This window comes from Ursus americanus, chromosome 9 (assembly GCF_024610735.1).
Source record: "Ursus americanus isolate L20-20 chromosome 9, mUrsAme1.1.p, whole genome shotgun sequence".
In the NCBI taxonomy this organism is placed as follows: Eukaryota; Metazoa; Chordata; class Mammalia; order Carnivora; family Ursidae; genus Ursus; species Ursus americanus.
In genome coordinates this window covers 79,958,140-79,969,862 of record NC_142135.1, presented here as the reverse complement: position 1 = coordinate 79,969,862, position 11,723 = coordinate 79,958,140, and positions in this window count along the sequence as shown.

Genomic DNA, 11,723 nt, shown 5'->3' with positions numbered 1-11,723 from the left:
CGGGTGCGCGCGCCACCAGGCATCTCGCGGAACACCGGAATCCCGGTGCGCTCACTGGATCCAGACTGAGACCGGGAGATCCGGGAGCGCGCGCGGGGCGGCTGGCAGCTGGCGGCGTTAGAAACACAAAGGACAGAGACGCGCCGGCCCTGGAAGTGAGGGCTGGGACGCTGGGTGTGGGGCGCACATCCCGGGACGCTGCAGGGTTGAGCAGCACCAACAGAAACAGAGTTAAAGTGGCCAGAACATCAGTGGAGAACGGGCCGCAATCCCTCTGTTCTGCGACAGAGGCTGAAATTTGGCTGCTGCTGCTCTGACTCTCAGAAGAGGCACAGCAAACCGCCAGGGAAAGCCGCCAGAGAACAAAAGCCTGGAAATACCGGCTCAGGGAGTGCCCATCCCCATCCCCCCTCGCAGGGGACGCCGAGACTCTACCCAAACAGGGCTGCCTGAGTATCAGCACGGCAGGCCCCTCCCCCAGGACACAGAAGGCAGGCTGAAAAATCAAGAAGCCCACAACCCGAGGCGCCGGGGTGGCGCAGTCATTGAGCGCCTGCCTTCGGCTTAGGGCGTGATCCCAGCGTTCCGGAAAGGAGTCCCTCATCGGGCTCCTCCGCTGGGAGCCTGCTTCTTCCTCTCCCACTCCCCTGCTTCTGTTCCCTCTCTCGCTGGTTGGCTGCCACATAAATAAATAAATAAAATCTTTAAAGAAGAAGCCCACATCCCTAAGATCCCTATAAAACAAGGGGCACGGCCTGGGACCCAGTCAATAATTTGGGCTCTGGAAACCCCGCAACCTCTCTTCATCAGAATGACAAGAAGGAGAAGCCCCCCCCAGCAAAGAAAAGACAGTGAGACTGTGGCCTCTGCCACAGAAATAATGGATATGGATGTAACCAAATTATCAGAAATGGAATTCAGAGTAACGATGGTCAAAATGATGAGTAGAATTGAAAAAACTATTAACGAAAAGGTTACTGAGAATATAGAATCCCTAAGGACAGAAATGAGAGCGAATCTGACAGAAATTAAAAATTCTATGAGCCAAATGCAGGCAAAACTAGAGGCTCTGACGGCCAGGGTCGCAGAAGCAGAGGAACGGGTTAGTGAATTGGAGGATGGGTTAATAGAGGAAAAAATGAAAATAGAAGATGGTCTTAAAAAAATCCATGCCCACGAATGTAGGTTACGGGAGATTACTGACTCAATGAAACGATCCAATGTTAGAATCATCGGCATCCCCGAGGGGGTGGAGAAAAACAGAGGTCTAGAAGAGATATTTGAACAAATTGTAGCTGAAAACTTCCCTAATCTAGCAAGGGAAACAAACATTCATGTCCAAGAGGCAGAGAGGACCCCTCCCAAGCTCAACCATGACAAACCTACGCCACGTCATGTCATAGTGCAATTCGCAAATATTAGATGCAAGGATACAGTATTGAAAGCGGTCAGGGCAAAGAAATTTCTCACGTACCAAGGCAAAAGCATCAGAATTACGTCAGACCTGTCTACACAGACCTGGAATGAGAGAAAGGGTTGGGGGAGCATATTTAAAGCTCTTTCAGAGAAAAACATGCAGCCAAGGATCCTTTATCCAGCAAGGCTGTCATTCAGAATTGATGGAGAAATAAAGACATTTCAGAATCGCCAGTCACTAACCAATTTCGTAACCACGAAACCAGCCCTACAGGAGATATTACGGGGGGTTCTATAAAAGTAAAAAGGCCCCAAGAGTGATACAGAACAGAAAGTCACAGCCAATACAAACAAAGACTTTACTGGCAACATGGCAACATTAAAATCATATCTCTCAGTAATCAGTCTTAATGTAAATGGTTTGAACCATCCCATAAAACGCCACAGGGTTGCAGATTGGATAAAAAGAAATGACCCATCCATTTGCTGTCTACAAGAGACTCATTTCAAACCCAAAGATGCATTCAGACTGAGAGTAAGGGGATGGAGTACCATCTTTCACGCAAATGGACCTCAAAAGAAAGCTGGGGTAGCAATTCTCATATCAGATAAATTGGATTTTAAACTACAGACTATAGTTAGAGACGCAGAAGGGCACTATATTATTCTTAAGGGAAGTATTCAACAAGTGGATATGACAATTATAAATATATATGCACCCAACAGGGGAGCAGCAAGATACACAAGCCAACTCTTAACCAGAATAAAGAGACATATAAATAAAAATACACTAATAGTAGGGGACCTCAACACTCCACTATCAGAAATAGACAGAACACCCTGGCAAAAACTAAGCAAAGAATCAAAGGCTTTGAATGCCATACTCGACGAGTTGGACCTCATAGATATATATAGAACACTACACCCCAGAACCAAAGAATACTCGTTCTATTCTAATGCCCATGGAACATTCTCAAGAATAGACCATGTTCTGGGACACAAAAAAGGTCTCAACCGATACCAAAAGATTGAAATTATCCCCTGCATATTCTCAGACCACAACGCTCTGAAATTGGAACTCAACCACAAGGAAAAATTTGGAAGAAACTCAAACACTTGGAGACTAAGAACCATACTGCTCAGGAATGACTCGATAAACCAGGAAATCAAAAATCAAATTAAACAATTTATGGAGACCAATGAGAATGAAAATACAACAGTCCAAAACCTATGGGATACTGCAAAAGCAGTCCTAAGGGGGAAATACATAGCCATCCAAGCCTCACTCAAAAGAATAGAAAAATCTAAAATGCAGTTTTTATATTCTCACCTCAAGAAGCTGGAACAGCAACAGAGGGACAGGCCTAATCCACACACGAGGAAGCAGTTGACCAAAATTAGAGCTGAAATCAATCAAGCAGAAACCAGAAGTACAGTAGAGCAGATCAACAGGACTAGAAGCTGGTTCTTTGAGAGAATCAATAAAATTGACAGACCACTGGCAAGACATATCCAAAAGAAAAGAGAAAGGACCCAGATTATTAAAATTATGAACGAAAAAGGAGAGGTCACGACGAGCACCATTGAAATTGGAAGGATTATTAGAAATTTTTATCAACAGCTATATGCCAATAAACTAAGCAATCTGGAAGAGATGGAATCCTTCCTGGAAACCTATAAACTACCAAGATTGAAACCGGAAGAAATTGATTCCTTAAACAGGCCAATTAATTATGAAGAAATTGAGTCAGTGATAAACAACCTTCCAAATAACAAAACTCCAGGCCCAGACGGGTTTCCTGGGGAATTCTACCAAACATTCAAAGAAGAAATAATACCTATTCTCCTAAAGCTATTTCAAAAAATAGAAACAGAAGGAAAGCTACCAAACTCATTTTATGAGGCCAATATTACCTTGATCCCCAAACCAGGCAAAGACCCCCTCAAAAAGGAGAATTACAGACCGATTTCCCTAATGAATATGGACGCCAAAATCCTCAACAAGATACTTGCTAATAGAATCCAACAGTACATTAAAAGGATTATCCATCACGATCAAGTGGGATTCATACCTGGGATGCAAGCGTGGTTCAATATTCGCAAATCAATCAGCGTGATACATCATATCAACAAGAAAAGACTCAGGAACCATATGATCCTCTCAATCGATGCCGAAAAAGCATTTGACAAAATACAGCATCCTTTCCTGATTAAAACCCTTCAGAGTGTAGGAATAGAAGCTACATTTCTCAATCTCATAAAAGCCATCTATGAAAAGCCTACTGCAAATATTATTCTCAATGGGGAAAAGCTGGAAGCCTTTCCCTTAAGATCAGGAACTCGACAAGGATGCCCACTCTCGCCACTATTATTCAACATAGTACTAGAAGTCCTTGCAACAGCAATCAGACGACAAAAAGGGATCAAAGGTATACAAATTGGCAAAGAAGAAGTCAAAATGTCTCTCTTTGCAGATGACATGATACTCTATATGGAAAACCCAAAAGAAGCCACTCCCAAACTATTAGAAGTTATAGAGCAATTCAGTAACGTGGCAGGATACAAAATAAATGCTCAGAAATCAGTTGCATTTCTATACACGAATAACGAGACCGAAGAAAGAGAAATTAGGGAATCCATCCCATTTACAATAGCACCAAAAACCATACGTTACCTTGGAATTAACTTAACCAGAGACGTAAAGGACCTATATTCTAGAAACTATAAATCACTCTTAAAAGACATTGAGGAAGACATAAAAAGATGGAAAGATATTCCATGCTCATGGATTGGAAGAATTAACATAGTTAAAATGTCCATGCTACCCAGAGCAATCTACACTTTCAATGCTATCCCGATCAAAATACCAAGGACATTTTTCAAAGAACTGGAACAAACAGTCCTTAAATTTGTATGGAAACAGAAAAGGCCCCGAATCTCCAAGGAACTGTTGAAAAGGAAAAACAAAGCTGGGGGCATCACAATGCCAGATTTCGAGCTGTACTACAAAGCTGTGATCACAAAGACAGCATGGTACTGGCACAAAAACAGACACATAGACCAATGGAACAGAATAGAGAGCCCAGAAATGGACCCTCGGCTCTTTGGGCAACTAATATTTGATAAAGCAGGAAAAAACATCCGGTGGGAAAAAGACAGTCTCTTCAATAAATGGTGCTGGGAAAATTGGACAGCTACATGCAAGAGAATGAAACTTGACCACTATCTCACACCATACACAAAAATAAACTCCAAATGGATGAAAGACCTCGATGTGAGACAGGAATCCATCAAAATTCTAGAGGAGAACATAGGCAACAACCTCTACGACATCGGCCAAAGCAACCTTTTTCATGACACATCTCCAAAGGCAAGAGAAACAAAAGATAAAATGAATTTATGGGACTTCATCAAGATTAAAAGTTTCTGCACATCCAAGGAAACAGTCAGAAAAACTAAGAGGCAGCCCACGGAATGGGAGAATATATTTGCAAATGACACTACAGATAAAGGACTGGTATCCAAGATCTACAAAGAACTTCTCAAACTCAATACACGAGAAACAAATAAACAAATCAAAAAATGGGCAGAAGATATGAACAGACACTTTTCCAATGAAGACATATAGAGGGCTAACAGACACATGAAAAAATGTTCAAAATCATTAGCCATCAAGGAAATTCAAATCAAAACCACACTGAGATACCACCTTACGCCAGTTAGAATGGCAAAAATAGACAAGGCAAGAAACAACAATTGTTGGAGAGGATGTGGAGAAAGGGGATCCCTCCTACATTGTTGGTGGGAATGCAAGTTGGTACAGCCACTCTGGAAAACAGTGTGGAGGTCCCTTAAAAAGTTAAAAATTGAGCTACCCTATGATCCAGCCATTGCACTACTGGGTATTTACCCCAAAGATACAGACGTAGTGAAGAGAAGGGCCATATGCACCCCAATGTTCATAGCAGCAATGTCCACAATAGCTAAATTGTGGAAGGAGCCGAGATGCCCTTCAACAGATGACTGGATTAAGAAGTTGTGGTCCATATATACAATGGAATATTACTCAGCTATCAGAAAGAACGAGTTCTCAACATTTGCTACAACATGGACAGCACTGGAGGAGATAATGCTAAGTGAAATATGTCAAGCAGAGAAAGACAACTATCATATGATTTCTCTCATCTATGGAACATAAGAACTAGGATGATCGGTAGGGGAAGAAAGGGATAAAGAAAGGGGGGGTAATCAGAAGGGGGAATGAAACATGAGAGACTATGGACTATGAGAAACAAACTGAGGACTTCAGAGGGGAGGGGGGTGGGGGAATGGGATAGACCGGTGATGGGTAGTAAGGAGGGCACGTATTGCATGGTGCACTGGGTGTTATACACAACTAATGAATCATCGAGCCTTACATCGGAAACCGGGGATGTACTGTATGGTGACTAACATAATATAATAAAAAATCATTTAAAAAATATATATAAATAAATAAATTGCTAAAATTCATCTGAAAAAAAAAAAAAGAAAGACATTGAGGAAGACACAAAAAGATGGAAAAATATTCCATCCTCATGGATCCGAAGAATTAACATAGTTAAAATGTCCATGCTACCCAGAGCAATCTACACTTTCAATGCTATCCGGATCAAAATACCGATGACATTTTTCAAAGAACTGGAAGAAATAGCCCTTGAATTTGTAAGGAACCAAAAAGTCGCCGAATCTCCAGGGAACTGTTGAAAAGGAAAAACAAAGCCGGCGGCATCACAATGCCAAATTTCGAGCTGTACTACAAAGCTGTGATCACAAAGACAGCATGGTACTGGCACAAAAACAGACACATAGACCAATGGAACAGAATAGAGAGCCCAGAAATGGACCCTCGGCTCTTTGGGCAACTAATATTTGATAAAGCAGGAAAAAACATCCGGTGGGAAAAAGACAGTCTCTTCAATAAATGGTGCTGGGAAAATTGGACAGCTACATGCAAGAGAATGAAACTTGACCACTATCTCACACCATACACAAAAATAAACTCCAAATGGATGAAAGACCTCGATGTGAGACAGGAATCCATCAAAATTCTAGAGGAGAACATAGGCAACAACCTCTACGACATCGGCCAAAGCAACCTTTTTCATGACACATCTCCAAAGGCAAGAGAAACAAAAGATAAAATGAATTTATGGGACTTCATCAAGATTAAAAGTTTCTGCACATCCAAGGAAACAGTCAGAAAAACTAAGAGGCAGCCCACGGAATGGGAGAATATATTTGCAAATGACACTACAGATAAAGGACTGGTATCCAAGATCTACAAAGAACTTCTCAAACTCAATACACGAGAAACAAATAAACAAATCAAAAAATGGGCAGAAGATATGAACAGACACTTTTCCAATGAAGACATATAGAGGGCTAACAGACACATGAAAAAATGTTCAAAATCATTAGCCATCAAGGAAATTCAAATCAAAACCACACTGAGATACCACCTTACGCCAGTTAGAATGGCAAAAATAGACAAGGCAAGAAACAACAATTGTTGGAGAGGATGTGGAGAAAGGGGATCCCTCCTACATTGTTGGTGGGAATGCAAGTTGGTACAGCCACTCTGGAAAACAGTGTGGAGGTCCCTTAAAAAGTTAAAAATTGAGCTACCCTATGATCCAGCCATTGCACTACTGGGTATTTACCCCAAAGATACAGACGTAGTGAAGAGAAGGGCCATATGCACCCCAATGTTCATAGCAGCAATGTCCACAATAGCTAAATTGTGGAAGGAGCCGAGATGCCCTTCAACAGATGACTGGATTAAGAAGTTGTGGTCCATATATACAATGGAATATTACTCAGCTATCAGAAAGAACGAGTTCTCAACATTTGCTACAACATGGACAGCACTGGAGGAGATAATGCTAAGTGAAATAAGTCAAGCAGAGAAAGACAACTATCATATGATTTCTCTCATCTATGGAACATAAGAACTAGGATGATCGGTAGGGGAAGAAAGGGATAAAGAAAGGGGGGGTAATCAGAAGGGGGAATGAAACATGAGAGACTATGGACTATGAGAAACAAACTGAGGACTTCAGAGGGGAGGGGGGGTGGGGGAATGGGATAGACCGGTGATGGGTAGTAAGGAGGGCACGTATTGCATGGTGCACTGGGTGTTATACACAACTAATGAATCATCGAGCCTTACATCGGAAACCGGGGATGTACTGTATGGTGACTAACATAATATAATAAAAAATCATTTAAAAAAAATATATAAATAAATAAATTGCTAAAATTCATCTGAAAAAAAAAAAAGAAAGACATTGAGGAAGACACAAAAAGATGGAAAAATATTCCATCTTCATGGATCCGAAGAATTAACATAGTTAAAATGTCCATGCTACCCAGAGCAATCTACACTTTCAATGCTATCCTGATCAAAATACCGATGACATTTTTCAAAGAACTGGAAGAAATAGCCCTTGAATTTGTAAGGAACCAAAAAGTCGCCGAATCTCCAGGGAACTGTTGAAAAGGAAAAACAAAGCCGGTGGCATCACAATGCCAAATTTCGAGCTGTACTACAAAGCTGTGATCACAAAGACAGCATGGTACTGGCACAAAAACAGACACATAGACCAATGGAACAGAATAGAGAACCCAGAAATGGACCCTCGGCTCTTTGGGCAACTAATCTTTGATAAAGCAGGAAAAAACATCTAGTGGAAAAAAGACAGTCTCTTCAATAAATGGTGCTGGGAAAATTGGACAGCTACATGCAAAACAATGAAACTTGACCACACTCTCACACCATACACAAAGATAAACTCCAAATGGATGAAAGACCTCGATGTGAGATACGAATCCATTAAAATCCTAGAGGAGAACATAGGCAGCAACCCCTATGACATCGGCCAAAGCAACCTTTTTCATGACACATCTCCAAAGGCAAGAGAAACAAAGGATAAAATGAACTTGTGAGACTTCATCAAGATAAAAATCTTCTGCACAGCCAAGGAAACAAAAAAACTAAGAGGCAGTCTAGGGAATGGAAGAAGATATTTGCAAATGATGCTACAGATAAAAGAATGGTATCCAAGATCTACAAAGAACTTATCAAACTCAATACACGAGAAACAAATAAACAAATCATAAAATGGGCAGAAGGTATGAACAGACACTTCAAATGATGACATACAAATGGCTAACGGACACATGAAAAAATGTTCAAAATCATTAGCCATCAGGGAATTTCAAATCAAAACCGCACTAAGGTACCACCTTACCCCAGATAGAATGGCAAAAATTGACAAGGCAAGAAACAGCAATTGTTGGAGAGGATGTGGAGAAAGGGGATCCCTCCTACATTGTTGGTGGGAATGCAAGTTGGTACACCACTCTGGAAAACAGTGTGGAGGTCCCTTAAAAAGTTAAAAATTGAGCTACCTATGACCCAGCCATTGCACTACTGGGTATTTACCCCAAAGATACAGACTTAGTGAAGGGAAGGGCCATTTGCACCCCAATGTTCATAGCAGCATTATCCCCATAGCTAAATCGTGGAAGGAACCGAGATGCCCTTCAACAGATGACTGGATTAAGAAGTTGTGGTCCATATATACAATGGAATATTACTCAGCTATCAAAAAGAACAATTTCTCAACATTTGCCACAGCTTGGACGGCACTGGAGGAGATAATGCTAAGTGAAATAAGTCAAGCAGAGAAAGACAATTATCATATGGTTTCTCTCATCTATGGAACATAAGAAGTAGGAAGATCGGTAGGGGAAGAAAGGGATAAAGAAAGGGGGGTAATCAGAAGGGGGAATGAAGCATGAGAGACTATGGACTCTGAGAAACAAACTGAGGGCTTCTGAGGGGAGGGGGGTGGGGGAATGGGATAGGCTGGTGATGGGTAGTAACGAGGGCACGTATTGCATGGTGCACTGGGTGTTATACACAACTAATGAATCATCGAACATTCCATCAAACAAAATAAATAAATAAAAAGAAAACATTTAAAAAAAAAAAAGAAAAAAAGGTATGTGTGGAAGCACCCTGAAAGGGCCAGATGCTGAGCTTAGTGAGACATGTTTGTGTAGAAAGGACACATCCACCAATATCCCGATCCGTGCGGGCTTTGGGCATGAGAAAAGTAGGTGTTGAAGCCCAAGGAAAATGCTGTCTCCATATTCCCAAGCAAAAACCGCACAGAAAACGGCATTCCAGTAGCATCCTCCCACAGGAAGATTGATGGGTAGTAAGGAAGGCACGTATTGCATAGTGCACTGGGTGTTATACGCAACTAATGAATCATCAAACTTTACATCAGAAACCAAGGATGTACTGTACGGTGACTAACATAATATAATAAAAAAACCATAATGAAAAGAAAACAAAAATTCTGTGCACAAGCCCAAGGAAAGTGCCACCTATTGAACTCAGTGAATCAAGACTTGTGTTGAAACCATCTCTCAACACCTGTCTTTCATGCTAATTCACACGACTTTAGATGCATGTGTTGAACCACGAGGATAGTGGCATATGTTCCGCCTAGAGACACATGTCTGGGGAGAGCAGAACGTTCCTTACATCCTCTTTTCTTTGGATATTTCTGAAGAAACATAAGGAAAGGGCCTCTCCAAGCATACCAGAGTATAATAAACACCATTCCACTCACATCTTTATTGGTGACAGTTGAGGAGTTCTCCAGTGTGAAGAAGCATAAGGAAAGGGCCATGTACTTAACCCGGTGAAACAAGCACAGTGAAAGTGCCACATATTGAACTCAGTGAATCAAGACTTGTGTTCAAACCATCTCTCGAGACATATTTTCATGCTCATGAAAATTAGTTCCCATGCATGTTTTGAACCGTAAGGAGAGTGCCATATGTTCTGCCCCCAGACACATGTCTGGGGAGAGCAGAACGTTCCTTACGTCCTCTTTCCTATGGATGTTTCTGCAGAAACGTAAGGAAAGGGCTTCTCCAAGCATACCAGAGTATAAGCACCATTCCACTCACATCAATCCTGGTGGCCATTGAGGCGTACTGAAACGTATGAGGAAGGACAAGGAAAGTGTCATTGACTTAACTTGGAGAAACAAGTGTGTGCAGAACCCCTCCCTAAACAAACAAGTTGGGACGTGCAGATAGAGATGCATTCATGACGTTGTGTCAACCCATATGGAAAGTGCCATATACTGAACCAAAAGATGAAACACCGTGTACGGAGCACCATGCAACTCACATCCCTTTGGTTGGACATTGATGTGGCTACCCATGTATTGGGGGAAGGATAAGGAAAATGCTGCCTACCTCTTTGACAGAGATGAGACGCTGAACAAAGCGTCTGGCAACCAACATGTTATTCCATGAAGAAGGAAGTGTTTTCATATGATTGAGAGGCATCGGTAGGAAAGGGTCATACACTTGGAGAAACAAGTGCACATGGAAAGTACCTTTCCATAAGTACACTTCGATTTCTGCTTCCATGTTCATGAACGAGGTGTTACTCTAAGGACATATCCTGAAGACGTTGTGCTTTAGAGGTAAGGATGTGGTCCTTTTCCTATGCCTACACACCCAATTTTGAGAAGGGATCACTCTTCAAGAGGGTGATGTTAGTTGAAGGATTGTTCTGGTACCCTATCGTTCATCACAGATAAGGATGTCACACAATCTTCAAGATTCCACAAACTCTTCAGCAAGTGCTTCCTTATGCAAGGAAGATGTTAGTTGGTCAGGTCCTGTATACTGTTGGGTGTCATAGATAAGTATGAAACCCTTTCGTCATGCTTCCTCAACCACTATGGTTAATGATAACATATTCATCAAAGAGATTGGTAGTTGTCAGGCTGTTCCTGTACACTGTGGTTTGTGTCTTTTTTCTTTTTATTTTTTTTTAACTTCATTGATATCTTTGACAGAGAGGCAGCCAGCAAGAGGAGGTATATAAGCAGGTGGAGTGGGAGAGAAGGAAGCAGCCTGATAGCCAAGCAGGGAGCAAGAAGCAATGCTCGAACCCAGGACCCTGGGATCGTGCCCTGAGCTGAAGGCAGTCACTTCACCACTGAACCACTCAGGGGCCCCTGTACTCTGTGGTTTCTTCAAGATATGGAAGTGACTGTTTCTTTATGCTTCCACAACGACTTAGAGGAATGCTTCCATCTTCAGGAAAGATGCTTTTCATCACAAGTTGCTTCCTGTGCACTGTTGTTTGCTAGAGATACGTATCTGTTCCTTGGTGCTTCCTCAACCACTTTGATGATTGCTTCCTTATTTGGGAAAGATGATGGTTG